We start from the raw sequence: 27,271 nt of genomic DNA, 5'->3' as shown, positions 1-27,271 counted from the left end.
GTGAAGTTATCATATTTGGTTCCTGACCTGTAACTGGCAAAAAAAAAAAAAAAAAAAAAAAATCCAAGTCAATATTTTTAAAAAATCCAAGAAAAACACATGAAAGGTGAAAGGATCATGTATTTCAGAACATTAGAACATCACTTTTAGAACATTATGTAGAAAATCAAGGTCAGTGAAGTTACCATATTGTTTCCTTGTCCTTAAGTGTCAAAAAATTAATAAATAAAATCCCAGAAGCAAATATGGAGGACATCATAAGACTTTATTACTTCTGAGAAACTTTAAAAAAATGTTCTTATTGTTATGTAGAAAATCAAGGTCAGTGAAGTTACCGTATTTAGCTCCTTGCCCATAAATGCCGAAAAAATAAACTTAAATATAATTAAAATCCAAGAAGTATATATAAAAAACACAAGAAAAACACACATAAGGTGAAAGGAACATGCATTTTAGAACATTAGACCCCCATCAGTGCTGGTCCAGACCCCTGTCCACATCCACATGATCCCTTTGAACATCATTCCTTACATTAATACTAGGGCTGGGCGATATGGCCAAAAAATAAAATCTCAATTTTTTTTTTTGGTCATCTTGGACGATTACGATTTTAATCGATTTTAATCCATCGTGCCCCTGACTTATCATATGGCACGGCACAAGAAAATGATGCGGCTAAAGTTTGTTGTTTCTTTGCGGCGTGTTTGCCATGGCTAGTGCTAGCTACGCCGCACTCCCGCAGCTGCGAGCACTCTTCCCATTCTTTAGGGTGTCTCTGCCGGAGGTGCTGAAAGAGGTTAGTTGTGCTGCTACTCTTCGTTTTCACCTTACTTCTGCAAACCTTGCACACGACTGTAGTTTGCTCTGCGTCAGTCTTGTCAAATCCGAACCATTTCCATATAATCGACGTAACATGAGTCCCTTTTCTAGCTACCAACTCTTCGGCTTGTGTTGTGTCCACCATGGCGGGGGCGTGATTGTTTTGGCGGAAAGGCATAAGAGGCGGAACCAAACGCCAGTGCTCAAGTCATGAAAGGGAGGAGACGAATCTGTATAGTTATTTATTTAAGCTCGCCTCGATTTTGCGATTTTGCATTTTTTCAAATCGTCTATTTTTAAAAAGGCGAATTAATCGAATTAATTCGATTTATCGCCCAGCCCTAATTAGTACCATTACTTCATGGTACCGAACAAAGCAGGTCCACTCACTGTTCATGCAGAGGTGGACCTTACAGACCCTGGAGACCACATTGGACCTGAGATTGTTGACTTACTATAATTGTTGTTTCTAATGTCTTGTAACGTATTCGGAAATTACTAAAAATAGTCACTTGCCCGATAAAGGGTTAAATAACAGCTTCTGCACAGACACACACAAACAAACTGCTGCTAATTGCTCATCCTGTCCAGATATGATAAGCAGACAAACTGCCTTGCGCCCGGGGCTGTCTATCTGTCTGTGTGTCTGTCTGTGTGGTGTGTAGTGGGCGGCGTGGCTCTAAACTCCTTGTGTCTGCCTCCCCTTTCATCGGGCCGACAGTTCAAAGCCTTGGCTCCATCCTCGCTCCTATCGCTCCCTCCTTTCTCGCTGCGGTTCGTCATTACCACAAAGATGGGCAAGCAGTGTCTCATTAAAGCGGATTAGAGGCATCTCCACGTCTCACAGGACCCGAGTGGGACATTTCTCTTCTCCAACCCCCACCCCCCACCCCGTCCTCGAACACCCACCCACCTCTTTTTCTCTCTCAGAGATCAGGTTCTTTGATTTGGTCAGATAAAGACCTCTTTCATGTTGGTGGGGACGGTTAGCGATTACACTGTCAGACCCATCGTTTTGGTGAGTTTGACAAATTTGCCGTGCTGGGTGGGGCGGGTGTTTGGGAAGGGGAGGGGGTCCGGGCATACAAGGAGATTCACAGTAATTGAGCTGTCATTATCCTGTGACCCTGCCAGACTGTAGCGCTCAGGACTCACCAGTTCTGTGTTTATTTAACCCTTTATGGAGCACTATAAAAAAATAAAAAAAAAAATCAACATTTCAACCTGAGTGTGTTATTGGAGGACATAACAAGACTTTATTACTACTGGGAAAATTTTTTGAAGTTTTTTTTATTGTCATGTAGAAATTCAAGGTCAATGTAGTTACCATATTTGGTTCCTTGCCCATAAGTGAAAATGAATAGAAATACAAGAAGTATATATATATAAAAAATACAAGAAAAAGACGTGTTAGGTGAAAAAAAACATGTATTTTAGAACATTGCAACATCACTTTTATAACATTATGTAGAAAATCAAGGTCAGTGAAGTTACCGTATTTGGTTCCTTGCCTGTAAATGGCAAAAAAGGTAAAATAAAAATCCAAGAAGTGTATATAAAAAAAATACAGGAAATACAACTGTAAGGTGAAAGGAACATGTATTTTAGAGCATTAGCACATCATGTAGAAAATCAAGTTCAGTGAAGTTACCGTATTTGGTTTCTGGCCCATAAGTGTGAAAAAAAAAAAAAAAAAAAAAAAAAAAAAAAAAAAAAAAAATATATATATATATATATATATATATATATATATATATATATATATATATATATATACATATATAAATCCAAGAAGTGTATATAAAAAAATATAAGAGAACAACATGTAAGGTGAAAGGAACATGTATTTTAGAACATTAGTATATCACTTTTAGAACATTATGCAGAAAATCAAGGTCAGTCAAGTTACCATATTTGGTTCCTTGTCCATAAGTGGCAAAAAAGATTTAAAAAATCCAAGAAGTAAATATAAAAATACAAGAAAAACACGTGTAAGGTGAAAGGAACATGCATTTTAGAACATCAGAACATCACTTCTATAACATTATGTTGAAAATCAAGGTCAGTGAAGTTACTGTATTTGGTTCCTTGTCCATAAGTGTCAAAAAAAGTTTTTAAAAAATAAAAGTCCAAGAAGTGTATATATAAAAAGAAATACAAGAAAAACGCATGTAAAGTAAAAGGAGCATGTATTTTAGAACATTAGAACATTTTTATAACATTATGTAGAAAATCAAGGTCAGTGGAGTTACCGTATTTGGTTCCTTGCCTGTAAATGGCAAAAAATAAATTTAAAAAAATCCAAGAACTGTATGTAAAAAATACAAGAAAAACACATGTAAGGTCAAAGGAGCATGTATTTTAGAACATTAGACCATCATCAGTGCTGATCCAGACCCCCTGTCCACATCCACATGATCCCTTTGAACATCATTCCTCACATTAGTACCATTACTTCATGGTACCGAACAAAGCAGGTCCACTCACTGTTCATGCAGAGGTGGACCTTACAGACCCTGGAGACCACATTGGACCTGAGATGGTTGCCTTCCTGTTGTCAGTGTCTTGTATGCAGAAATTACCAGAAATAGTCACTTGATAAATGATAAAGGGCTAATACTTGGCTAACTTTGTTTGAGAGTATGATGGGTAGAAAGCATAGGAAGGAGGGAGAGTTGTGGGGATGGGGGTGGGGGGGGGGGGCAGTGTTACCAGCCCCCAGATGAATCCCTGTGCATATTTGACCACCTCTACTATGTCACCGCTGTAACTTTCTTTTCTCACCTGACTCCTCCCATGGTGCAACACAATTAGGTCCAAATCACCGGCTGCCATTTATTTTAATAGAAAATGAAAACTGGTGGCATGTTGATTACTGAACTCCCCAGAGACAAAGGTCCACTATTGGTGCGGTTTAATTTCATTAAGTGGCGTGTGGTGCACAGGATAAATATATTAAGAAGTCCCTCTCATTGCAGGCTCTCCATTTACCTCTGCTTCTCTGGATGCTAAACCAGTCCTAGGATGTTACAGGTTGAAGTGAAACACCTCTCAGGTGCTTGTGGCTGCTTTAAACTTGTATTTCCTATTAGCATTTACTGGCACTGCAAAGTCAACAATGAAGAAATGTGAGAGTTCCCACTGGTAGAGGCTAAAAGGGTGGTAGCGTGACCAGTTATCTGCTTAGTTAGTAAAGAAATTATATTTTTGTGCGACTTACGGTCTTAGCCAGGACTATCCAATACAAAAAAAAGAGGTTTTTAATCTTAATGAGATTTTCCTGGTTAGATAAAGGTTGCATAAAATAAATTTAAGATTTGTTGGCTGTGATGTTGCCGGTTCTAGTTGAAAATGAGCAAATTCAGAAGGAAATTTCAGTTTAAATCGGAACTGTGTAGTCCTATTGTGGGTTTTTGGGGTATTGGAAGCTAACTCGGCTAATGACAAGTGAAGGGTGCACCCTGGACGTATCGCCAGTTCATCACAGGGCACTAGTTTTATTAGTTTTTTGCTTATTTCATTGATAAAACTTGCTTTTTATACATTCAAGTTGTCAGAATTCCATGAATCCTGGGGGCTTCCTACAGTTTTTGCTGTAAGGTGATGTTGAAAAGATTTATTTTAGTAAAAAAAAGTGCTTAACCCTCTATAGGGCATGAAATTTCAACCTTAGTATGTTACTGGGCATCGTCATCTACTTCTTTGTCGGTTGGCGTGACAACAGTCTCCCTCCTGTTGCCTTAAAACATCTGAGCAGAACTTAATAAAAAGTAAACACATGCATAAACTGACAAAAATCACACAAAATCTCTATAAAATCTCTCCGAATCACCGTAGTATGATATATAAACCTCACTGAGGCACGGGATTGGCCCTATATTTAATGTTTGCGGAAATGACCAAAAATAGTCACTTACCCAGTAAAGGCTTAAATACATTTCAGATTTGTGTTTTGATAGTAAAACCTTCATTCATATTCTTTTTTTTTTTTTTTTTTACCTTTATTGAAGCAACGACAAATGACAAGGAGATTCATGTGCAATATTATACAATATTTACAGTTACATTAAATCATAATAATAATAATACATTGGTTTTTTATAGTGCTTTTTTAAGTACTCAAAGATGCTTTACAATAAGCAGCCGGGGGTGGGGTGGGGAGGGTTAAGATAATTGGCATGTAATATACAAAAGAAACAAAATGTCAGTCAGTAGCATGAATCGATGTCCTGTCTTGGTTGTGTAAATGTTTTGTGTGTGGTGGAGTGTGTAAGATGTGTATGTGGTGTGACTGTTGTGATGTGGGCTTCTCAAAATAAATAAATAAATAAAAAATCAGAGCTATGGCCAGCAACAATCATTAGGTAACTGAAACTAAATGAGAAGAAGAGAAACGAAAAGGAGAGAGAGAGAAAAGGGATAAAAATGGAGTGTAATAACAATAAATATGTAAATAAACAAATGAAAATAACCAAATGAGATAAAATGAGATTCATTCATATTCATAATCAGAGTTGAAATCGTGCCACACATATATTTCCAATCATAAGCCGAGTAGTAGAAGCGGAAGTTGTTGATTTCCTTTATTATTATATTTTTTTTCTTATTTCTGGAAGCTGAGAGGTACATTTTGGACACATGCTCGTTGCTCAGTGTGACCGGTAGCTTTAAAGCCTGTCGCTGCTGTGTGTTTTCTCCCGGTGTGGTCGTTGTGTGTGCAGATCTGCGGAAATAAAACGCCGCTGTCGGCTGTGAGGGGGACGGACGTCTGTTATTGGGACGGGATAGTGTGACTGTATTAGCTCAGAGATTTTGATGAAGGAAATAAGAGCCCTCCTCGTTAACCTGGAGTCAGATTGGTTGTGAAGTGATGAGTAGGGTGGAATGTGTGTATGTGTGTGTGTGTGTGTGTGTGTGTTGGGGGGAGGGGGGGGGGTGTTGGGGAGGGGTCTGGGCTAAAACATTTCAAGATGGCCCATTAGTGTGCAGAGGCCCGTCCGCTGCCGACACTAGGATTCCTCTGTGCTGACCCCCCTGCCCCCCCACTCCTTCCTCCCTCCACCTCTCAGCCCCTCCGTCCCAGAGGCCCCCACCCCCCCACCCCAGCCTCATCCTGCCAAGTGTACGGTTCCAAAGTAACGATGAAGCTGCCTGCGTGTGAAAATATTGAATTGCAAAAACATCCCTGGGTGAGAGGGTGTGTGAATGGAGCTTTCAGCGCCGGGCCCGTCCTGAGCCCTGCGCTACTGACTGACGGACAACAAATGGCATTTTGTGTCCAGAGAAGGGGAAAGAGAAAAGAAAGGAAGAGGAGAGAGACAGAAAAAAAAAAAAAAAAAAAAGAAACAGCAAAGGGAGGGAGGGAGGGAGATCTTGAGGTTTTTAAGGCCTCTTCAGTCTGGGGCCCTATATGTAGGTCTGAAATGCCTTATCACATGACCTGTCTTGACCTTTGACCCCCACTCAGCTAAGACTGTCAGGCTGCTCTCCAATGGGAGGCACAAAGCCCGGCAGCCTCAAAGGCCACCATTCAGTCCCCAGAGCAGCTGTACTCCAAAGGTAATAGGTAAAAGTAATGTCAGTGACCTCCACTTTCCCTGCTCTACAGGAGGCCAAAACTCTTAAGATTCACCGATAATGTCAGAGGTAGAAGGCTGCCATTTTGGCTCTTTGTCCGCTGCCTCCACTTGGCTCCCATGAGGTGAAACAAAAAGCGAAAAGACCCCGACTCTTCAGTGTCATTAAGGCTGTAACTATTATAAACCCATAAAGACCCAAACATCGACTGATCTAAACTGCTGAATACCTGTTGATCCGCTAATCCTATCAATACATGGAAATAATTGGTGTAAAATATAATTTGTCGCCTTTTCATGGTCATCAGATATGACCCATGTGGGCGTTCAGAGGCTCTGTAGTTACCGTGGAAACACCGTCATCTTCTACAACTTCACCAGTAAAACTCACGGAGTTGGATCAATGACAGTGGATGGAAACACTGGGTTTATGTTCAGTTAATGATAGATTTTGCTGAAAAAGTCACTTTTTTAATGAATCAGTGAATTAAATCTAGGAAAATACCTGATTTTCAGTGCAACAAATGCCAAATACAGAGAATAAAATAATAACACTGGGTTACAAAAAAATGTTTTTTGGAAGTTGTCTAGGTTTTTTCAACTGAATTAAGACCATTTTGCACCGCTAAATCCAAAAATGACATCTGTTTTTCTCAGTCAGGTCAGGTTTTTTTTGCTAATTTGATTTTGAAAAATTTGATCTTCTCACAATCTGCGCCCAAACTTTATCTTGGTCACCAAGTTTAATACCAAAATAAGATTGGTAAGCACACTTTATGATACTTGTGACTTGATTCCTGTTAAGTGCAATGGTGTATTCAGCGCAGATGTAGCAGAATACATCAGGCTTATTTTTGCAAGATCTTCTAGTCGAAGCCATTTCATTCACCTGTAATATTAAAAAAAACATTAATCATAAATTTGCAAAAGTAAAATCTTTAGAACTCGTTTATTGCAAGAAATATGAAAGAATTTTGTATCATATGATGTGAAAATGCCCATAAATGTAAGCAAAAATGTTAAAAAGCCAATATGTAGCATAGTTCAGAAAGTTGACCTGATTGAGCAAAATGAATGTGATTTTTGGATTCAGCACACCAAAATTATCCTAAATCAGCTCAAAAAACTTAAACAATAAATTTGTTGTTGACCAGTGTAATAAATGGTGATAAATCACTTAAGAACTGAAGTGACTGAAAAAGTCACTTTTTCTCAAGTTTTCTCTGTTTTTGGTGTAATAACCCTCAAATGTAATCTCAGCATGATGATTAAAGTACACGATCAGTAAAATAAATATCGGAAAATACCTGATTTTCAGTGATAAAATGCAAAATGGAAAGGATAATATTATGTTAAATGGTGATAAATCACTCAAGAAAGGTTAAATTGACTGAAAAATTCATTTGAGATCTGACACAAAAGTAACACTGGGTCTTTATGGGTTAAACAGGAACAGAGTTATTCTAAAATCCCAAATATCCATCACTGACCGTAAACATCTACTGATCTAAACTGTTTAATACCTGTTGATCCACTAAACCTATCAATACATGTAAATAACTGGTGTAAAATACAGTTTGTCGTCTTTTCGTGGTCATCAGATATGACCCATTTGGACGTTCAGAGGCCTAGTTACCATGGATACACCGTCATCTTCTACAACGTTGATTCACCAGTAAAACCCATGGAGTTGGATCAATGACAGTGGATGGACACACGGAGTTTATGTTGAATTAATGATAAATGTTACTGAAAAACTATCTTTTTCTGCAGGTTTCTCTGTTTTGGTATAACAACCTTTGAATTTACTCTGACTTTTCATGAGCATCTAAATTAAGTATAGGAAACAAAATATAGGAAAATACATGATTTATAGTTAAAAGTGAAAAATACATTGGATAATATTTGATTTTTATGATTTGCCACTTAGGTACCCCCCTAAATTTTACATCGTTCATTCTATATATAAAAACAAATGTCCCTATGTCCAGCAACCTCTCAAAGCACTGAAACAATCAAGAAATTGATCAAAAATGAGTTGGATCAATGACAGTAGTTTTAGACGCTTCTTTTTATGATCCGTAACTGATATAATTTGCTGAAACAGTCAGTCTTACTTTAATTTTCTGTTCTAAATTTGAACTTCTATTAACGTCTACATGATGGCAGTGATTAAATGTAGGAAAATACCTGATTTTCATTCAAAAGAAGGCGTGTAACTTCAGAAAAATTTTGGTTTCGGTACAGTGAAGGAGACCAATTTCATTTAAAGAAAAAAAAACAAAAAAACCCCCAAACTTGTAGGTCATTAACCCATGAAGACCCAAACATCTACTGATCTAAACTGTTTAATACCTGTTGATCCATTAATTCTATCAATACATGAAAATAATTGGTGTAAAATGCAGTTTGTCGTCTTTTCATGGTCATCAGATATGACCCATGTGGACGTTCAGAGGCTCTGTAGTTACCGTGGAAACACCGCCATCTTCTACAACGCTGATTCACCAGGAAAACCCATGGAGTTGGATTAGTGACAGTGGATGGACACACTTCTTTTTATGATCCGTTAATGATATAATTTGCTGAAACAGTCACTCTTCCTTCAATTTTCTGTTCTGACCTTGAACTTCTATTAACATCTACTCGATAGTGATGATTAAATGTAGGAAAATACCTGATTTTCATTCAAAAGTAGGGGTGTAACGGTACAGACAATTTTCAGTTAGGTACGTTTTCAGTACATTTTCGGTACAGTGAAGGAGACCAGTTTCGTTAAAAAAACTTTAAATATAACCAATCTTTACGAAACAATGCCGATACACTGCTCTTGTTTTGTCGACTTATCTCTCTCCATTGACATAACTGACAGGGAATCCGAAATGCTTCCAAATTGTAGACCTTAGAGCAGACGGAGGGTCTTCCAACTCTGTCTTTGTACCTGTGACGCTGCTCTGAGTTGCCATGCTGGTTCTAGTTCAGCATGTGGATGGTGTGTGGACCGCTTAGACGTCCATCTAGGATATCAAATATTACTCATGGGTTCCACTTCAGGTCACCGTGCTCATACTGTGTGTGTTCTGCTTCCAAGTTCGTGTAGAAACTTAAGGCGAGTGTTTGCGTTCTTCACATAGGCTACATGTATTCCTTCGGTACACCTCTGTGTTGTATTGAAGACCCTGAACTGAAACGAGTGCACCGTTACACCCCTGTTAGAAAGTACAGAGAATAAAATAATAAATACTAATAAATCACTTTGGGAGAGTTAGATGTCAAGTCACCACAAAACTAGTTTTAGATCTTCAACCATAAAGACCCAAACATCTACTGATCTAAACTGTTTAATGCCTGTTGATCCACTAATCCTATCAATACATGGAAATAACTGGTGTAAAATACAGTTTGTCATCTTTTCATGGTCATCAGATATGACCCATTTGGACATTCAGAGGCTCTGTGGTTACCATGGAAACGCCGTCATCTTCTACAACATTGATTCACCAGCAAAACCCATGGAGTTGGATCAATGACAGTGGATGGAGACGCTTGGTTTATGTTCAGTTAATGATAGATTTTGCTGAAAAAGCCACTTTTTCTCCAGTTTTCTCTGTTTTTGATAAAATAACCTTTGAATTTACTCTTAGTTTTCATGCGCATCTATATGATCAGTGAATTAAATATAAGAAAATACCTGATGTTCACTGAAAAAATGCAAAATACAGTGGATAATGTCGTAATAAAAGGTGATAAATCACTTAAGAAAAGTTAAACGTAGAGAAAATTACATTTTGGAACGGCCATAAAAGTAGCACTGGGTCTTTATGGGTTAAAAACAATGACACGCCTTAAACATGTTGTGCAGTTTTGTGACTTTCAATCTCTGAAACTATACTCGTATACAACTTGGCACAAAATTTGCTCTTGAATTTAAATGTCAAAAGTTGTGATCGTACTTAAATCCCCCTGATGCTGTTTAGTCAGTATTAGCAAGTTTTGATGATGGCAGTGTGATCATTTTTGGTCATTTAAAGGAAGATGCCAGACTTCAATCCGATTTTCTACATTTAACCATCACCATGAGGCCTTTTATCGTCTAAGTCTAAACACCTACAGGACTCAGGATGTGAACTTTACTTTACAGATCTTCCATCTCATCGAAAGCGCACATCTTTTCGTTCCCAGTTCCATCCTTCCCTGGTTCGTTGCCATGTTTACTCCATAACCTAAGTGGATTTGTCATGTGGTCGTACAGAGGGTGCGTTTCTTGGAGCCTGGGTGTGTGACTTTCATGTCGTTCCTGTGTCGTCCCAGTGTGCGGGGACATGAGTGAATATGCGACGTCTCTGCGGACCCACCGGGGTCACCGTATGACCGTAACCTCATGTCTCGCTTTGCAACCCACACACTGGCATCTCTCTCTCTCTCTTTCTGTGTGTCTCTCTCTCTCCTGACCAGTCCGAGGATTCTTTCTTCCCGTCTCTTTTTCCTCTTTTTTCCCCTCCTTCTTTGGAACACTGGAGTTTCTCTCTCTCTCCGGTCTCCTTTGAAAAGATGCGGCGTCTTTGTCCGGCCTGATAAAGGATGCCATAGTTCCCCTTTTCCCCTTCTTTGTGGCCCGGGGCTGGCGGCTCCTGTAGAAGTGCAAATGGTATCCTCTCGGAGGGGCTATCCCCGCGGGTCCTGGAGGGCCCTCTCTCCTCCAGGCTTGGCTAATTACCACCCTTCTCCCCCCTCCACACCCCCACCCACCCCCCCCTCGCCCGCCTCCATCCTCAGCCCCCACCAGCTCCCTGGTCCCTGGAACCGTGGACGGCACATTCCCACAACCAGCACCTGGCCTTCTTTTCTCCTGGCCTGCTTTGATGGCTGACACCCCAGCCCACCCCTCCCTCCCTCCCCCCTCATCCTCGTCTTCTCTCCGCCCCACTACCTCATCTCTCTTTCTCTCCCTCCCTTTAACTTCTCCTCTCTCACTTTTCCCTCTCTCACTGACTCTCATTAATAGAGGTTTTAAATTGCTTTCTGACCCTGACAAACTGCTCTTGTTGAAAAGGGAGATGTTGAAGGAGGAGGAGGAGGTGGTGGTGGTGGTGGTGGTGGTGGTGGGGGGGGGGGGGGGGGTGAGAGGAGAAAGTTGGTAGAATATGTATGAATGTGGAACCTGTTATATATTTAGTCTGATTGTTTAAGTACGAAACTACTCACCTACTTCTGTTTCCCTGAGAGGAGAGCGAGAAACAATGGAAACCAACGCTCACCTTTGGTTTAACGCATTATTTAACCTTTAAAGACCCAAATATCCGCCAACAACCAAAACCAGCTACCGATCTAAACTGTTTCATACCTGTTGATCGACTAATTCTGTCAATAAATGTAAATAATCGGTGTAGAATACAGTTTGTCACCTTTTCATGGTCATCAGATATGACCCATTTGGATGTTCAGAGGCTCTGTAGTTACCATGGAAACACCGTCATCTGCTACAACGTTGATTCACCAGTAAAAACCACGGAGTTGGATCAACGACACTTGGTTTATGTTCAGTTAATGATGTATTTTGCTGAAAAAAATAACGTTTTCTTCAGTTTTCTCTGTTTTGATACAATAGCCTTTCAATGTACTCTGAGATTTTATGAACATCTACGTGATGAGTGAATTAAATACAAGAGAAGATGTGAGTTTCACTGAAAAATGCTAAATTTACAAGATAATATTATAATAAATAGTTATAAATCACTTAGTAAAGGCCTTAAGCATCTACTGATCTATAATTTTTGAAACTTTTGAGGCACTAATCCTAACAATAACACACCACTCGTGATAGAAAGTAATACGTGTAAATAATTGGTGTAAAATACAGTTTTTCACCTTTTCACGGTCATCAGATATGACCCGTTTGGACGTTCAGAGGCTCTGTAGTTACCGTGGAAACACTATCATCTTCTACAACATTGATTCAGCAGTAAAACCCATGGAGTTTTATGATCAGTTAATGATACATTTTACTGAAAAAAATCACTTTTTCTTCAGTTTTGATATAATAACCTTTGAATTTACTTTGTGCTTTTATGAACATCTACATGATGAGTGAATTAAATACAGGAGAAGATGTGATTTTCACTGAAAAATGCTCAGTTTGCAAGATAATAAATCACTTAGTAAAGGCCTTAAGCATCTATTGATCTATAATTTTTTAAACTTTTGAGGAACTAATCCTAACAACACACCACCCATGATAGAAACTAATACATGTCAACAACTGGTGCAAAATGCAATTTGTCGTCTTTTCGTGGTCATCATATATGACCCATTTGGATGTTCACAGGCGCTGTAGTTACCAAAGAAACACTGTCATCTTCCACAACATTGATTCACCAGTAAAACCCATGGAGTTAGATCAACGACAGTGGATGGAAACACTGGGTTTATGTTCAGTTAATGATTGATTTTACTGAAAAAGTCACTTTTTTTAATGAATCAGTGAATTAAATGGAGGAAAATACCTGATTTTCACTGAAACAAATGTCAAATACAGAGGATAAAATGATAATAAATGGTGATAAATCACTCAAGAAAGGTTAAATAGACAGAAAAATTCATTTGGGATCTGACACTAGAGTAACAGTGGGTCTTTATGGGTTAAACAGGAACAGAGTTAATCTTAACGATAAAGTTACTGTAAAAGTCATTGAATCATACATTATTTCATCTCAGTGAATATTATCTATAACTCGACACCATCATTTTTGTGTGTTTTCAAATACCGGGCTGCTTTATTACTAATAATTGGTATTGTCCGACCATGACATGACGCAGCTTTCTTTTTAAAAATTTCTTTACACTTTATTTTTATTGTTTGATTTCTGTACAATACAAAACAAACATAAGGGACATTTGGGATACACTGACCTTAAAAAAAACCTTTGTGACTAACAATTGGTTTTAGTGATGTGACGTTGAAATGAAAATTGTCCGTTTCTTTCATTTATCATGACACTGCTCTTCTTGAATCTTCAATCTATGGGTCAGAATCTCCATCTCAGATAGGGATGTAACGATTGCTGGTATAACGATAAACCGCGGTAAAATTGCAGACGGTTAGTATTACCGTTTAAATTGTAATTATCATGATAACCGTGTTTGATTACCGCACTTTTACGGGGAAAAACCCTATGTAAAGGTATGCTTTTATGTCAAATATTTGAGTATAGTTTTAATTTATTACAAGTTTGATTTTATATACCTAATATTTGGAACCAATATTCACTTTTAAAGTCTTTGAAAGGGTTTGTTGAGCATCTTCGTGTTATTTATGCAATAGATTATATACATTTTTCAAATTGGATTTTATATATTTTTTTTGTGTTTTCTGGCCTTTTATGTTTTTATAGTCGGTTAAAATGAAAAAAAAAAAAAATAGATGAGATAGATGAAGTTGTGCTGAAAAAACAAACAAACAAGGGTATAGTAAACATTTGCTTGTATAGTATATAAAGGCAAAACCAAAAGGACTTAAAAACGGGCAAAATAGGCTCAGAGCCCTAATGGTTAATACTTTAATGTTTCTGCCGACAGAGAGCACTTTGTGCCTATTATTTCTTTTTTTTTTTTTTTTTTTTTTTTTTTTTTATAAATACAACTTGGTTAAATTATTTCAGTGTGTGTATAAGTACTTTTTCAACATTTTGAGCACAGTTTCAACAATACTGTGATAATAATGATAACCGTGATAATTTTGGTCATGATAATTATGATATGAAATTTTCATATCGTTACATCCCTAATCTCAAATATTCCATTCACAGTTTGTATCCAGTCGTTAGTTGTAGGTGGTTCTAATCTGCACCATTTTTTGGTAACAGCCTTTTTACAGGCTGCTAGTAGTATTCTAAACAAATATATATCATTTTTCCTTATATTATTACCAGTCGTACATCCGAAATACATCACCAAACATTTTTTAGGGATTGCATAACCCAATATCTTAACAATTGTTGAATATATTTTATGACGCAGCTTTCATCGTGATGCGGGGTTGGTTCGCTCAAAACTCGGAACATTTGCAGTTTTAGAGTTTGACGACACTCGCAAATTCAGTCCATTTTCCTCGCAGCAGTAAGTCACACCCCCACACGCACATCCACGCACTCATATGCACGCTCGGATATCTAATTTAGTTGCATATTTGCCTTCTGTTGCCTGTAGGCCTAATCAATAGCCTGCCCCAGTGGATTTGACCAATTCATAGCTGGCCTTTGTGCAGCCTGGCGATCCCAGCGAGGCCGTTTGGACAGCTTTCTGAGGAAAACAAATAGCTCTATTACAAGCTCACGTCTTCTGTGATGCTCAGTGTCCCAGAGGCAAAGAGCGAGGCCTCGATTAATTGTATGTATGTTGTTGGCGCAGGGAAAAAAAAAAGGAGAGGTTTTCAGCATAACACATGTTTACTCGGCTCAGTCCAGATGAGTGTCGTGCAAATACGCAGAACTTTGCCGGGAAACAGTGGATGTATGGGTGTATATATGATCTACAAGACAGAAGGCGTCGTCTGGTTCAGGTTAAATACAGAACAGAGGGGTGTTCCAGTCATGTTCAGTCAATCTGAGCTCCAGTGGGTCGGACCAGTACAGTAATAGCATAATAACCTATAAATAATGACAACTCCAAATTTATGTCTCTGTTTTAATGTAAAAAAAAAAAAATAATAATAATAATAATGAATTAAATTGTGAAAATATTTACATTACAAACAGTCCAAATAAAAAAGATGTGACTAACCTGAAAAAAATGACATTTCTTAAGAAAAATATGTGCAATTTTAACAATATTATGCCTCAGCTTATCATTTTTATGATACATGTGCTTTTCAGATCGGATCTACCGAGGCACAAAACATTCAGTAACGTGCAGAATATTGTAAAAATCACACTTAATTTTCTTTAGACATTTCAATTTGCTCAGGTTATTCACATTTTATTGTTAAGGATAGTTTGTAAATGTAAATATTTTCAGAATTTAATGTCATTTTTTTTTACATTAAACAAGAAGAAAATTTGGAGCCATTACACTGGGTTACAAAAAAATGTTTTTTGCAAGTTTTCTAGGTTTTTTCAACTGAATTAGGACCATTTTGAACCACTAAATCCAAAAATGACATCTGTTTTTCTCAATCAGCTCAGGTTTTTTTTTGCTAATTTGATTTTGAAAAATTTGATCTTCTCACAATCTGCGCCCAAACTTTATCTTGGTCACCAAGTTTAATACCTAAATAAGACTGGTAAGCACACTTTATGAAATTTGTGACTTGATTCCTGTTATGTACAATGGTGTATTCACCGCAGATGCAGCAGAATACGTCAGGCTTATTTTTGCAAGATCTTCCAGTTGAAGCCATTTCATTCACCTGTAATATTAAAAAAAAACATTAATCATAAATTGGCAAAAGTAAAATCTTCAGAACTCGTTTATTGCAAGAAATATGAAAGAATTTTGTATCATATGATGTGAAAATGCCCATAAATGTAAGCAAAAATGTTAAAAAGCCAATATGTAGCATAGTTCATAAAGTTAACCTGACTGAGCAAAATTAATGTGATTTTTGGATTCAGCACACCAAAATTATCCTAAATCAGCTCAAAAAACTTAAACATAAATTTGTTGTTGACCAGTGTTATTTATAGGTTATTATGCACTTATTTTACTTTAGATCACATTGGTCTGCATGTGGAATCTGAACTAAAACCAATTAATATCGTCAGTGTAATTTTTACACTTTGCAAATTCATCCCATGGGCCAAATTAGACCCTTTAATGGGCAGATTTCGGCCCATGGGCCACGTGTTTGACACCTGTGACATAAGTGAAGTGTTTAATATAGTTCACTCATAGATATACAGTGAAATTCCAGTTTTCAGCCTTTGTGTATAATTGGAGGACATAGCAAGACTCTATTACTTTTGTGAAATTTGTCAGTTTTTTATTATGTAGAAAATCAAGGTCAATTAAGTTACCATATTTGGTTTCTTACTTGTAAGTGGCAAAAAAAAATCAAGTAAATATAAAAAAAAATACAAGAAAAACACATGTATAGTGAAAGGAACATGTATTTTAGAACATTAGAACATCACTTTTCAAGCATTATGTAGAAAACCAAGGTTAATGAAGTTACCATATTTGGTTCCTTACGTCTAAGTGGCAAAAAAAGAAGAGAAATCCATAAAGTAAATATTTAAAAAAATACAAGAAAAACACAAATAAGATGATAGGAACATGTATTTTAGAACATGAGAACATCACTTTTATAACATTATGTAGAAAATCTAGGCCAGTAAAGTTACCATATTTGGTTCCTTACCTCTAAGTGACAAAAAAAAGAAAAGAAGAAATCCAGGAAGTAAATAGAAAAACTAAATACAAGAAAAACACATGTAAGGTGGAAGGAACATGTATTTTTCAGAACGTTAGAACATCATTTATATAAAATTATGGAGAAACTCAAGGTGAATGAAGTTACCATATTTGGTTCCTTACCTCTAACTGGCAAAAAAGCTAAACTAAACAAGTAAATATAAAAAAAAAAAATACAAGAAAAACAAATGTAAGGTGAAAGGAACATGTATTTTGGAACATTAGAACATCACTTTTATAATGTAGAAAATCAAGGTCAATGAAGTTACCATATTTGGTTCCTTACCCGTAAAAAATAAATAAATAAATAAATCACACATAAAGTAAAAAGAACAAGTATTTTTAGAACATTAGACCAACATGTGTGCTGATCCAGACCCCTGTCCACATCCACAGTGGACCTGAGATTGTGGACTCACTGGAACTATTACTGTCACTGTCTTGTAATGCGTGCAGAAATGACCGAAAATAGTCACTTGTCCGATAAAGGGTTAAGTCTGTTTAAATACTGGAATCTGCGTTCATTAGAGGTTTATGCATCCCATATTAGATTATGTGACAGATTTATGTGTTACATAATGAGTTACGTGGGTGAATTAAAAAGAGTTGGCTTGTAATTTAATGTAAATATGATGTTAAAAGTTTAGTTACCTGTGTTTTCTTGACGCTGTCCAGTAAAAAAACAAAACAAAATTTAAGCAAAGTAGTGTGTGCATTGTCTGTTCACACACAGGCAGATGCCATCATGGGTGGTACTGGGAGCCGCACACGCCCAGACCAGTTACACCAGTGTGGCAGAGTTCAGCTGAGGGTTGAGAGACCGGGATTAGCCCGGTTAGCCAACAGGATTCTGCATCAATAGAAAATGTCCCGCTAAGCTTTAGAAATGATTCAGCTGGTTTTTTACTGTTTTTACTGGATCTGGGTTAAGACACGACACTGCAGGTGAATAGGATGACATTTTAAATTAATGCATATCACCATGAAACTTCCTCTGTTGATTATTTATGCAAGTATGTAAAAAAATGTATGACAAGTTTTTGAAATTTGTATGTTTAGTTATGCAAATTAGGCATCATCTCATTAAATATGTGTAACTTTGCATGCATTTTTGGTAGAGAGATCTGAACATATGAGAAAGCCAGGTGCAAATTTTTATTTATTTAATTTTGTTTATACACAAGATATAAAAAAATTAGACGGATTTTAGGATATCTGCTTTCATTACCGAGGAAATCACAATATACAGCCCATAGCCTTAAAAAGTAAATTTTCGCCATTTTTAAAAAAAATTAAAATGTCGCATAAATCAGTCCTGGAATGATTTATGAACAAATCCCTCTGTAAATATCTTCAAAATACTGATAAGTGTATAACTGCAAAGTTTGGTGTACATAGGATTTACATAGGCTGAGATGTTTCTACTGTCGCACTCGTTTTGAGAAAATGACATTTAAAGGTATAAGGCTGTCGAGTGGAAAACTCATAAGTCCATTTTTGCTTTTTTTTTTTTTTTTTTTTAATTTTTAAAAAAATATTTTTGTAATAAAACAATTCTATTGATCAGTCTTTACAATAGCCTGATGGTTTTAGAAATATTTAACCATTGAAAAGTGTTGAAAACTTGTGATTACATCTCTAAACCATTAATTTGTTTAGAATATACATTGATAACCAGTTTTGGACATAAGAGGTTTCCGCCCGACACTGACGTTATATAATCTGGTATCATCTTTTCCTGTTTGTATTTAATTGTCTTTGTTATTCAACTGGGAATATGAATATAAATTAAATTTATTATTTGTATGCAGATGAATGTGCATTCTCTGTTGTAAAGAAAATACCATTTATGTCTAAAAACATGTAAAAATTACTAGATCTGTGCTATTTATTTTATTTACTTGTGTACTTATATTACATGGAATGTTTCTGACAATATTCTGACACAAAGTAATATATAATTTTATTCATGTTTCACTTTTTTTCCCTGTCGCTGCCATCGTATCGTTAGCTCCAAGGTTATTTAATCAGAGTGAAAGGACAGAACATGTACATTCCGAACCATAATGTGCGTAAAACTCAGTAAATGACCTCGTCTCTAAACTTGAGTCACTTCATATAGGTTTTCAGCACCAACTCCCATGATCCCACGCTACTTCATGACTACATCTTTTGTTACTGCCGCAGAAATTGCATAATAAAATCTTTTCTGGGGCTTTTCTGTGTCTCCCATCGAAGCTAAAAGTATCGGAGTTTAATGATTTGTGCCAAACCGAAGCCTTTAACGGCCGTCACTAGTTTTTTTTTTTTTTTTTGTCATTTTTCTTAGTTCTACTTCGCTTTTACTCGCCTCCCATCCCAACTATCTCCCAGTGGCTGCCATTTCCCAGCCACAGCTGCCTTTTCCTGTACAGTTCACACATCATCACCTATAGGACATGGATGATGATGTCATGAACTGGGCTGCTTCACTCTCGCCCCTCTCACTGTTTCATCTGAGTGAAATTCCACCTTCAGATACTTTTTACTTTGGGGCCAGATCAAGCGAAAGTGAACATCGGTGTCAAAAATTAAAGTTTCAAATGGGCTCGTTCTTTAGCTTAACCCATAAAGACCCAAACATTTACTGATCTAAACTATTTAATAACTGTTGATCCATTAATCCTATCAATACATGTAAATAATTGGTGTAAAAGTTTGTCGTCTTTTCATGATCATCAAATATGACCCATTTGGACATTCAGAGGCTCTGTAGTTACCATGGAAACACCGTTATCAGGTGTCAAACATGTGGCCTGGGGACCAAATTCAGCCCCCCAAAGGTTCCATTCCGGCCCGCGGGATGAAAGTGCAAAAATTAACCAGAACAGTCAAGGTTGTCCAAATCATTTTGGTTCAGGTTCCACATACAGACCAATGTGATCTACAGTAAAAATAACAACACAATAACCCATAAATAATGACAACAAATTTTCTTTGTGAAAAATTATGTGGAAAAAATTGAAGTGAAAAAAATAACATTACGCTGTGAAAATATTAACATTTACAAAACTATTCTTTCACAATAAAATGCAAATAAATACATAAATAAAAACAAACATGAACAATCTGAAATGTGCAATTTTAACAATATTCTGCCTGTTACTAAAGGTTTTGTGCATTGATGGATCCACTGTGATCTGGAGTTGTGTTAATAATAATAAGAGATGGAATATTGTAGAAATTGTTCAAATTTTAGTTCCAAACTCCAAAATTTTAACAATATTCTGCCTGTTACCAAATGTTTATGTAACATTGTGTGTAATGTACATGTATAAATAATAAATTGAGGCATAATATTGTTAAAATTTCACAAATTTTTCAAATGAAATTTCTGTTTTTTCAGGTTATTCACATCTTTTTTGTAAAATGTAAATATTTTCATAATTTAATTGGGGGTTTTTTGTACTAAAACGACATGAAAAACTTGGATTTGTCATTATTTATAGGTCATTAAGTCATTATTTTATGGGTCTGGCCCGCTTGAGCTCAAAGTGGACTAAATATGGCCCCAGAAACAGAATGAGTTTGACAGCCCTGTTCTACAACATTGATTCACCAGTAAAACCCATGGAGTTGGATCAGCGACAGTGGATGGACATACTTGGTTTTATGTTGTTGTTGATGTTTCTGGTGAAAAAGTCACTTTTTTGGATATAATAACCCTCAACTTTAATCTGAGCTTTAATGAATCAGTGAATTAAACATAAGAAAATACCAGATTTTCATTGAAATTAATGCAAAATATATCAAATAAGATGATAATAAATGGCGATAGATCACTTTAGAAAGGTTCAATAGAGAGAAAACTTCATTAGGGAACTGCCACAAAAGTAACACTGGGTCTTTATGGGTTAAACAGGAACAGAATGAATCTAAATGATAAAGTTAAGGTAAAAGTCTTTGAATCGTACATTATTTCACATCAGTGTGTATTACGGATAACTTAGTTGACACCATCATTTTTCATTAATGATTTTCATAGTCTTCAGTTTTAATCAGTTTTTATGGACATTTACATGATCAGTAAATTAAATGTAGGAAAATTCCTGATTTTTACAGGAAAAATGCAAAATTCACAGGACAATATTATAATAAATGGTGACAAATTGCTTAAGAAAGGTTAAATAGAGAGAAAAACTTGTGATATTTGGATTTTTTTTTTTTGGTTTTTATGAAGTGCTAATTTGCTGCTTTAATTTTTGCTTTAAAGGAGTGATATTTTGCTTCTTTTAAATGGAATTCTGCATTTTCAAACATTTCCCTGTGGTCTCCATAAACTGTAAATGCTCTGCTTGGGTTTCAGTTCTTCATTAATTCAACTCCACAGGTCCATCTTCAACCCTATTTCTGAGTAATGACACCAGAAAGGTGGTTTGGAGCGCTTGCCCTTTAAATGCACATGACTCCGCCCCCTCCAGGTTGTTGGCTGTGCTGCTCTGTCCCGTTCAACCAACAACTGAACATTTTAGGTAATCGACTCCAAGTTTGAACATATTTTCAGTTTTTACTCAAATCGCTGCTGCTGACAAACAATTATGTCGTATTTGGAGAAATGTACATCGGAAGTCTTGACCTTATATGTGCAAATGTCGTGATGAAACTAGTTATAGAACAGAAAAAAATCAAGCAGAAATTAAAACAGGTTGTAGAAATCCACTTGATTTTTGCCGGAATGAATATAAAGATAGCTTTGCAGCACCTGGAGGGTCCAAATTCAAACTGTATGAACTATTAGGGTCCAAATACACAAATAAATGAACCAAAGACTAATGCAAGTGGGTTTAGATAAATATGAGCCCTTTAATTTGTATCAGGAGACGCCATCCGAAACAGCTCAACCTTGTGTCTTAATCAGTCTCGAAAGCCAGAGATGTGACATTTAGTTTTCTATATGGTTTCAGAAGACGCTTCCCATCCGTCACTCTCCACCTCTCTCCTCATCAAGTCTCACCACATCCTCTCTTTCTAGTACAGAAAAGGAAAGAGGAAGATCCGGTTTCTGAATTGTGTTTTATGAGTGGTTGAAACGGACTCTTCTGTGGTTTTTCGTCTGTCCGCGCTGACCGTTCCACTCCGAGTTCCTGAGGTTTTTCAGACATGTCAATTAAGCCGTTTTAATTGGGAAGATGGTATTCCAGACAAATGTTTGGACTCAGGGACCTTCATGTTGGTTAAAGTGGGGGGGGGGGGTTGAAGATGCACTGTATGCAGTAAAACGCTCTCTGGTGTGACCACATGACATGTTGTTTTTTTAGCAGCACCGAAGAGAAATAAGTGTTTTAGGAGTGAAGCAGCGACAAAGAAAACAAAAGATGCAGGTGGGTGAGGCTGTTGGATTTGACCAAGACTTAACCCATAAAGACCCAAACAGCCACAGGAGAGCAAAACCATCTACTGATCTGAACTGTTTAACACCTGTTCATCCACTAATCCTATCAATACCTGTAAATAATTAGTGTAAAATACAGTTATTTATCTTTTTATGGTCATCAGATATGACCCATTTGGACGTTCAGAGGCTCTGTAGTTACCATGGAAACACCGTCATCTTCTACAACATTGATTGACCAGTAAAACCTATGGAGTTGGATCAATGATAGTAGATGGAGATAATTGGTTTATGTTCAGTTAATGCTATATTTTGCTGAAAAAGTCACTTTTTCTTCACTTTTCTCTGTTTCTGATGTAATAACCCTCAACTTTAATCTGAGCTGTAATGAATCAGAGAAATAATATAGGAAAATACCTGATATTCACTGAAACAAATGCCAAATACAGAGGATAAAATGATAATTAACCCTTTCATGCACGAATTATGAGAACTTAAGTCGAGATTTTTTTCCAGAGTGTTTTTATTCCTCTTTAGGCACGAAAAAAAACAATGTGATTGAAATCTTTTTATGAACCTATTTTTCATGAAGTTACAACAAACTGGACACCATGCGTTTAATTTTTGAAGCAAAGCAACAAGTATTTAAAACCCATCATCAGAAAGTGATATACTGTGTGAAAACTATGAAATAACATTTTTCATGCAGCTAATCTGATGTTTTCTAACATTTTAACATACTCTAATACTAGTTATTACTCACTTCATGGAGATAATATACAAAAAGAACAACCTTTTTTATTAAGAAAACGTTTAAATTATAGCAATTGAATTACACTAAAACAAGTTACTGCAGATCAGGTTTATCAAGAACTGCATAGTTACAGTAATGGTATGAATTGCAGTGAATGGGATGGTCCATAAGCGTCCACTGTATATGCTACTACAACAACAAAATCCATGAATGTACAAGAGAACAGCTGTAGAATGGCTGTCCACTGTAGTGACCAGTATGCATGAAAGGGTTAATGGTGATAATCACTTACAGTGTCAATAGAAGGAGTCTTTATGGATTAAAGCAATGTTTTTCTGACCGTGATGTCATTTTTCTTTTATATAACAAAAACACACAAACATAAGAGACTGTTAAAGTATTAAATACTAGTATTTGTATAGTGAGAGTACCTTAGCAGGGATGGGGAAAATAATAAAGATCTTTAGATTTGTTTATTGTTTTATTATTATGTTGATCATTAAAACTCAGATTAAAGTTGAGGGTTATTATATAAAAAACAGAGAAAACTGAAGAAAAAAATACATTTTTCTGCAAAATTTATCATTAATTGAACATAAAACAAGCATCTACAATCACCATCATCATCAAACTCCATGGGTTTTACTAGTGAATCAATGTTGTAGAAGATGATGGTGTTTCCACGGTAACCATGGAGCCTCTGAACGTCCAAATGAAAAGAAAAGATGACAAACTGTATTTTACACCAATTATTTACATATATTGATAGAATTAATGGATCAACAGGTATTAAACATTTTATATCAGTGTGTGATGTTGGTCACCTGTGGATGTTTGGGTCTTTATGGGTTAAAATAACTAAAGTTTTCAGTCAGATGTAGTTAATAAAACAATTCAATATGTGATGGAGTAGAAATATATCACTGCATAAACATATAGTTGTTGTATTTAGTCATTTTTTATCACTGTGTTAAAAGTAATTATCACCATAAAACTTAAAAAAAAAAAAAATAAATCCTGCACTTTTAATGATTTTTCTGTAATTTTGGCTGTAGTAAATGAAGCAAAACAAACAAAAGACACAATCTCCCTCGTATTTTATACGACACAAACACAAATAATCCCATCATAATTACAATATTTAAGCAGGGATGAAATAAATAAATAAATAAATAAAACTATCTTGCATGAAAAATCCTACAAAAGTAAAAGAACAGCATTAGCAACCAAATATCATTAATTTGTGAATTTCAGAGGGAAATATCTATTTGCTGGAGCTGAAATATGAGTCTAACTACAGTCCGGTTTGCATTATATGTGATGAATTTAATACCTTGTTCTATTATTTGTTGTATAAAATCTTCTTCTTAACCCATAAAGACCCAGTGCTGCTTTTAGGTCAGTTCCCACATGAATTTGTCTTTATTTTTACCCCTTCATAAGTGATTTTATTATCATTTACTTTAATATTATCCTCTGCATTTTGCATTTTTAACTAAAAATCAGGTATTTTCCTCTATTTAATCTACTGATTATGTAGATGTTCATTAAAGCTGAAGGTTATTACATCCAAAACAGTGTAAAATCTTCATCTTAGAAATAACTAAAGCTTTCAGTTAGATGTAATTGATAAAAAAACAGTTCAATGTTTGTCTGAGATGTGATGGAGTAGGTATATATCACTGCATAAATGTATAGTTATTGTATTTAGTTACTTTTTTATCATTGTGATGAAGTTAATTATAATTGTAATACCAAAAAAAAACATAACAAAACCTGTTTCTGTGCATTTCCCTATAAAACTCTTGGCACATTATGGGGATAAAGTTCTATTAAATAACCTTTATCTGAGTATTTCAGTCAGATGTAGTTAATAAAACAATTCAGTATGTGTCTCTGAGGTATGAAAGAGTAGGAATATATCACTACATAAATGTATAGTTATTGTATTTAGTTACTTTTTTTTAATCATTGCATTAAAGTTAATTATCACTTTAATACCAAAAAAAACCCCCAAAAAACATAACAAAACCTGTTCCTTCACATTTCCCTATAAAACCCTTGGCACATTATGAGTATAAAGTTCCATTAAATAACCTTAATCTGAGTATTTCGGTCAGATGTAGTTAATAAAAAAGTTCAATATATGTCTCTGAGGTATGAAAGAGTAGGAATATATCACTGCATAAATGTATAGTTACTGTATTTAGTTACTTTTTTATCATTGTGTTGAAGTTAACTATCACTTTAATACCAAAAAAAACAAAAAACAAAAACATAAAACCTGTTCCTTCACATTTCCCTATAAAACCCTTGGCACATTATGAGGATAACGTTCCATTAAATAACCTTAATCTGAGTATTTCAGTCAGATGTAGTTAATAAAACAATTCAATATGTGTTTCTGAGATGTGAAAGAGTAGGAATATATCACTACATAAATGTATAGTTATTGTATTTAGTTACTTTTTTTATCATTGTGTTGAAGTTAATTATCACTTTAATACCAAAAAAAACATAACATACCTGTTTCTGCACACTTCCTTATAAAACCCTTGGCACATTATGAGGATAAAGTTCCATTAAATAACCTTAATCTGAGTATTTAGATTCTCGGGTTAACACCTCGGCCCTATCAGATATTAAGAGCGTCATAGAACTCTGTATTTTCTGTAACAAGAGAAACTGATTCATGGGCTCTTTTCTCTTTTCCGTCTTTTCCGTGCTCTCTTCCATTTTTAATTAAAACTAGGTGTGGGGTTGGCCGTCCTCTCTTTTGACACCTCGCTATTTATCTGCCGGACACGGGCTCGGGGCTGAAACCTTGCGGAAAAGAAGGGGCAGATTTTTGTTTTCGTAGAACTGCGGGGAACTTTGATGCCAAGTTCCTCCGCGGCAAAAGGCAAGGCCCCGACCCAGCACATCTGAGAGTACTTTGGTGAAATAACAGCAAATGTTTGTCTTGTATTGTATGGCACGCTGCTGGAGGAGTGCTAAAGCCCCTTCTTCCAGCGCCTAAAGCACCTCTTAATAAAATACTCAAGAATAACTCCTTCACCTTAATCTTCCCCTCAGATTACTGCACTCAGGGCGGGAAATTAGCAGCAGGCCCACGCGCTTCCCTTTTTCCCTTCCTCGTCGTCTTTTTTCGACACTTTCCACTTCTACAGGGTGCGTGAAAGTCTTTGAAAGTATGGTATTTTGCAGACTGAAAAGTCTGGAATTTTGACCCATAAAAACCCAAACATCCATTTACTGATTTAGACTGTTTAATACCTGTTGATCCATTAATTCTATCAATACATGGAAATAACTGGTGTGAAATACAGTTTGTTGTCTTTTCATGGTCTTCAGATATGACCCATTTGGACGTTCAGAGGCTCCGTAGTTACCATAGCAACACAGTCATCTTCTACAACACTGATTCACCGGTAAAACCCATGGAGTTGGATCCATGACAGTGGATGGACACGCTTGGTTTATGTTCAGTAAATGATAGATTTTGCTGAAAAAGTCACATTTTGTCTGGTTTAGATATAATAACTGTCAACTTTAACCTGAGCTTTTATGATCAGTAAATTAAATATAAGACAATACCTGACATTCACTGAAAAAAAAGCAAAATACAGAGCATAATGTCATAATAAATGGTGAGAAATTGCTTAAGAAAAGTTAAATGTAGAGGAAAAAATATTTTGGAACTGCCATAAAAGTAGCATTGGCTCTTCCATTAATCCTATCAATACGTGTAAATAATTGGTGTAAAATACAGTTTGTCGTCTTTTCATGGTCATCAGATATGACCCATTTGGACGTTCAGAGGCTCTGTAGTTGCCATGGAAACACTGTCATCTTCTACAACATTGATTCACCGGTAAAACCCATGGAGTTGGATCAATGACAGTGGATGGACACACTGGGTTTATGATAGATAGATAGATAGATAGATAGATAGATAGATAGATAGATAGATAGATAGATAGATAGATAGATAGATAGATAGATAGATAGATAGATAGATAGATAGATAGATAGCAGCAACAAACAAGTGCAAGGAAAAAACAGGTGGAAAAAAACAAATGAGTGCGAAATGAAATATAAAAGAAAATATTATTTACATATTTCCATTGTGGTTGCTATGGGGATGGGGTGGCTGATGGCTGTGGGGAGGAATGCCACATTATGCAATCATTGATTCATTCATTCATTCATACATTTATTATTTGTTATTAAAATGAAGTGTTGTACTCCACACAACAGGTGCAATCGCAACCAAAAAAGTAGGCAAGCAAGTATAAAAGTACATAAAGTCTTTGTTGTTTTTATTTATTTATTTATTTATTT

At 36.0% G+C, this 27,271-nt stretch overlaps 1 protein-coding gene and 1 long non-coding RNA gene across 6 annotated transcripts in view; both read left to right on the top strand.

Annotated features, from left to right (window-relative positions):
• LOC115422366 (PR domain containing 16) overlaps window positions 1-27,271 on the top strand; it is a 486,977-nt gene that overhangs the window by 12,402 nt on the left and 447,304 nt on the right. The window lies entirely within an intron of this gene.
• On the top strand, window positions 7,866-21,828 carry LOC115422369 (uncharacterized). Its single transcript, XR_003935835.1, has 3 exons — window positions 7,866-7,970; window positions 16,531-16,536; window positions 21,819-21,828. It is a non-coding gene; the product is annotated as an uncharacterized LOC115422369 (long non-coding RNA).

The sequence above is a fragment of the Sphaeramia orbicularis genome, chromosome 7, assembly GCF_902148855.1.
Source record: "Sphaeramia orbicularis chromosome 7, fSphaOr1.1, whole genome shotgun sequence".
NCBI lineage: Eukaryota > Metazoa > Chordata > Actinopteri > Kurtiformes > Apogonidae > Sphaeramia > Sphaeramia orbicularis.
This window is presented reverse-complemented; position numbering and strand designations above follow the sequence as displayed.